Source organism: Triticum aestivum, chromosome 6B (genome assembly GCF_018294505.1).
Source record: "Triticum aestivum cultivar Chinese Spring chromosome 6B, IWGSC CS RefSeq v2.1, whole genome shotgun sequence".
NCBI lineage: Eukaryota > Viridiplantae > Streptophyta > Magnoliopsida > Poales > Poaceae > Triticum > Triticum aestivum.
The window spans coordinates 533,733,073-533,738,681 of NC_057810.1; positions in this window are offsets into that span (position 1 = coordinate 533,733,073).

Sequence of the window (5,609 nt, forward strand, 5' to 3'; positions counted from 1 at the left end):
CTGCCGGCTGGAAGGAGGGGTGTACGAGCGGCGGTGACCGGGAGGCGGAAGGAAGAAGAGGAAGGCTGATCGGCTGATTGGCTGGTTCGGATGGTATTAGTCCAACCTACGGTGGTTGAGTAGTCGAATTGTTGAAGTCTGAAAAGATTTCCTCAGTATCTTATAGTTGATACAATTGAACGAATAAGTATGATCATATGATAAGGACTTTTACACACGCCAATGTTATCTATTGCGGTTTTGCTACTCCTCGCTCAAAAACCAAACTCGTGTGATCAGTCGATTTTCCACATAGCATCGAAGCGGAAGACGGTGGCGTAGGGACGAGTGCTGCGAGGCGTGGGGACGTTGATGAGACCTTGGACGGGAGCGACTTTAAGACGACGTCACAGATGAAAAGGAATCGGAGGTTGACTGTTCGGATGCGCGGGTAAGGGGGACGGGAGACCGTTGTGGCAAGGCTACAATGCGGCGCTTGCCGACCGCGGGGGAGTAGACGGTTGGGCGAGCGTCAAAAGATGGTTATAGGAAGAAGATAAACAGTGCATCACACAGAAAGGAAGGAAGAAGATGAAGACAACCATTGGATTTTAATCCACGGCTAGGACGAAACAGACCAAGGGCAATTAATATGTGGGTCATATTTATTGTGTCTCATCTTAATTTGAATGTGTTTCTTCTCTTAACATAAAAAGTAACACTCTAAACTCATCCATATAAGGCATCACCTTTTTTAAAAAGTAACACTCTAGACTCATCCATATAAGGCATCACCTTATAAAATTCTTTGAAAGGCAAGAACTAGACAAAAATGAAACCTCGTATTATGTTGGGGAACCTGGTAGAAAATAAATAAAAAATATCGTACCTACGAACACTAAGAGGAAAACTATGAAGATGCAAGGACAACGATCATATTACCACCAACAAAATTTTCTCACGCGGTGGTAGTAATCATGGGAGAGTTGTTGGTCAAGACTTGAGGATTCCCGCTGTTAGGTTATACCTCTTAGTGGCGAGAATACTACCAAGGTTATCCGCCGATCTAGCACCGAAAGTATGATGCCTTTGCGGAATCCACGCCGTACTATGTTAGTGATTTGGCATCACTTTTTCTTCCAGGACAAAGGGTTGCTGAAGAACTAGGTGAGGAGGAGGAGCGTTTCAACGTGTCAGTCAAACAGAGAGAGAGAGAGAGAGAGCAAGGGGTGGCCTTGGGACATGCCCCCTGGGGGTGCACCCCTCTCCTTTATATATGCAGCCAAGGGTGGCTGACTTGCGGAAGGGGTTGCTCCCTATGGCAGGTGCACTATGGGAGCGAGATCCTCCCATCCCTCCACAGTGATTTCCCCTGATAACCTTTTAAGATCCAGTTTTAGACCGTAGAAAGTCCCCTTACCTTTTGTAGGTGCAATAAGTTGTGTCCTTATGTTTTAGAGATTGTTGATAGAAATAGTAAGGGGCTAATTTGTTTGCTAATGCACATAAAGATTATAGGTCCCTAGAGTTCAGAGAAGTTTGCTATAAACTTCAAAGATTGTCATCTATGTAGCAGAGAAGATTGTCGTCGAAGATATTGCGTGATGGATGTGGCCCCTAAAATTTGCTGATGTGAAGCAATTGTTTCTGTGTGTGGTCCCAAGAATGTGACTACAACTGAGAAGTAAGAAGACGAACAGAAAACATAGTATTTTCTTCTATGGCTCCTTTTCTCTTATTTGAGTCATAGGACAAATTGTACTACTAAGAGGGGTTGTAGTGCTTTGATTATGTTTCTATGATGCTTAACCGAAACCTATGAGAGCTGAGAGAAAACTCTTGTTTCCTTGAAACATTTACTTGCCAATCACAAACATTGATCTTCTAGACTGCGAGATGTTTCAGCACATGAGTCAACCTTACTTGTTCCTCATGTAAAGTTGATGTGTGCATTTGAAATCCAACCGTTGGAAATGTGTCGGTTTCCCATTGGTTCCACGTCGTGTCCTAAATGGTCATTTCCCCTCAGGATTGATCCGGCTATAAATAGCCACCTGATTCCAACCAAGATGGTTGGATGCTTTGTGTGATTCTAACAAATTGTCTGAGCACCCTCTCTCTGAAAGATTTGAGTTAATCCATCGAGAGAAACCCCCAGAGCCGAAAAACTAGATAGTGGTTGAGCATCACAGAGATCTAAGTTTAGTATGCTCAACCTATTACTCTTGAGAGTCGCAAACTGTCTAGACGGTTAGGAGTCCTTAGCAACCAAGAGATCATTGTGGTTCGCGAAGACAGTTTGTGAAGGTTGTGGAGATCGCCTGAAGTATCTACCTCGAGTAATTGGCACAAGTGTACAAACTTGTTGTCGAGAAGAATAGGACAAAGAGAGTTTATCTTATGTGTTAAATCACAAGTCCGTCCAACTAGACATAACTCTTTTGCAGAGGAGTGAACTAGTATACCAAACACCTTGTCGCCATCGAGCATCACCTTTAGTACTTGTTGTTTTTTTGTTTCGTTTCCCTATCTATCTGTTCTTAAATGTATTCTTTCGTAGTTTTATTTCTGTTGAGTTTATTTTCCGCTGATGTGTAGTAAGAATTTCAAGTTTCGAAAGAAATATTAAATATCCCATTCACCCCCTCGGCTCGATATACTCTCATTCCTACAATTGGTATCAAAGCAAGGTACTCCTTGTCTCTGCATTTTAAGGTCTAACAACCTTAGAGTTAAGTATGTCTTCCGCAGTGAATGTCAAGTCTAGCTGAAAGATTCTTGTCTTCGATGGAATAGACTTGGAAGGAGAAGATGCGGGTACACCTCAAGGCTATCGATGATGATATGTGGCACGTTGTGCAGCACGGTTACATGATTGAGACCCTAGGATATCTCACTCGATGGGAAAAGAGGCTCGCTCAAGTTGATGCACAAGCAAAGGACGTAGTCTACAACCATGTTTTTGTTCACAGTTCCTCCAATACCGAAGACTTGAATCAGCGAAAGAAATTTGAGAAATACTTGAGAAGATCAGTATGACGCCCCCAACTTAATCGTGCACTAATTATACACGCAAATGTGTACGATCAAGATCAGAGACTCACAGGAAGATATCACAACACAAGTCTAGACAAAACATAAAATAATACAAGCTTTATATTACAAGCCAGGTGCCTCAAGGGCTCGAATACATAAGCTTGAATACACAAGAGTTAGCGGAAGCAATAATGTCTTAATACTAACATAAGTAAACAAGTCTGCCTTAAGAAGGCTAGAAAAAACAACGACATCTAGATCGAAAAGGCGCAGGCCTCCTGCCTGGGAGCCTCCTTGAGGGAGTGCTGGACTAAGGGGTCCCCTAGCGTCCTGTCTATTCGATATGGGCCAGACTGATGGGCCGTTAAGATAAAGGAAGAAGACCACCTCCCGTGTCCGGGTAGGACTCCTGTATACGTGAACGGCAAGATTGGTGTCCGGATATGCTATTTCCTTTCCCTGAAAACCGACTATGTACAACCCTAGGCCCCTTTGGTGTCTATATAAACTGAAGGGGTTAGTCCGCAGGCAGGATCATAATATTCATAGGCTAGACAAGCTAGGGTTTAGCCATTACGATCTCAAGGTAAATCAACTCTTGTAACCCCTATACTCATTGAGGGGGTGTCCGGATGGCCGGACTAAGACCTTTGGTCGGACTCCCGGACTATGAAGATACAAGATTGAAGACTCCGTCCCGTGTCTGGATGGGACTTTCCTTGGCGTGGAAGGCAAGCTTGGCGATACGATATGAAGATCTACTCCCATTGTAACCGACTCTGTGTAACCCTAGCCCTCTCCGGTGTCTATATAAACCAGAGAGTTTTAGTCCATAGAACGAACAACAATCATACCATAGGCTAGCTTCTAGGGTTTAGCCTCTCTGATCTCGTGGTAGATCTACTCTTGTACTACCCATATCATCAATATTAATCAAGCAGGAGTAGGGTTTTACCTCCATCAAGAGGGCCCGAACCTGGGTAAAAACATCGTGTCCCTTGTCTCCTATTACCATCCGCCTAGACGCACAGTTCGGGACCCCCTACCCGAGATCCACCGGTTTTGACACCGACATTGGTGCTTTCATTGAGAGTTCCTCTGTGTCGTCGCCTTTAGGCCCGATGGCTTCTTCGCTCGTCAATCGTGATGCAGTCCAGGATGAGACTTTTCTCCCCGGACAAATCTTTGTATTCGGCGGCTTCGCATTGCGGGCCAACTCGTTTGGCCATCTGGAGCAGATCGAAAGCTATGCCCCTGGCCATCAGGTCAGGTTTGGAAGCTTAAACTACACGGCCGACATCCGCAGGGACTTGATCTTCGACGGATTCGAGCCACGACCGGGCGTGCCGCACTGTCACGATGGGCATGATTTAGCTCTGCCGCCGGACAACTCTCAGAGCGTCGCTCAGGTGTCCGCTTCGACCATTAGCTCGGAGCCCACTGCGCTAGTCGGGGATGGACGGTTGGACGCCGCCCCGGAAGCTGCAATCTCTACGGCGATAGAGCCGGATACCAGCCTGGTCCTTCGCAAGGCCCGTGACTCCAAGGTGCCGGACTCCGCTCCGGACTCCGTATATCCTGCACCTCTTCCGATCAAGCCCGATTGGGCTCCGGTCATGGAGTTCACCGCCGCGGACATCTTTCAGCACTCGCCTTTTGGCGATATCCTGAATTCACTAAAGTCTCTCTCTTTGTCAGGAGAGCCCTGGCCGAACTACGGCCAGCATGGTTGGGATACGGACGACGAAGAAATTCGAGGCCCACCCACCACCCACTTCGTAGCCACTGTCGACGATTTAACCGACATGCTCGACTTTGACTCCGAAGACATCGACGGCATGGACGCTGATGAAGGAGACGATCAAGAACCAGCACCTATAGGGAACTGGAAAGCCACCTCGTCATATGACATATACATGGTGGACACCCCTAAAGCGGGGGATGGCGAGGAAAAAACGGAGGATGATCCCTCCAAGAAGCAACCCAAGTGCCGATGTCAGTGGCGTCGCTCTAAGTCCCGCCAAAGCAAAAATGGCGATTCCAGCACCGGAGATAACAACACGCCGGACAGTGCCGAAGACAACCCCCTCCAGCAGGATTCCATGCAGGAGGACGAAGGAGCCAACCCTCATGAGAGAGCGGCCGACAGAGAGGTTGAGGACGACAATTATATGCCTTCCTCTGAAGACGAGGCAAGCCTCGACGACGACGAATTCGTCGTGCCAGAGGATCCCGTCGAACAAGAGCATTTCAAACACAGGCTTGTGGCCACGGCAAGCAGCCTCAAGAAGAAACGGCAGCAGCTTAGAGCTGACCAAGACTTGCTAGCCGACAGATGGACCAAAGTCCTGGCGGCCGAAGAGTATAAACTAGAACGCCCCTCCAAGAGCTACCCAAAGCGCAGGCTGCTACCCCAACTTGAGGAGGAAGCAACTAAACCTACATCACCAGCGTACGACGCGCCCGATCGGCCACCCCGTGGCCGCGATAGAGAGGCCTTCAGGCCCTCGTGTAAGTGCATCTAGTGCCACCCCTAGTTGGTTTTGGAGTATTGATGACAAAGTTGGTTGAGGGACTAATGCGTTTGTGAGAAT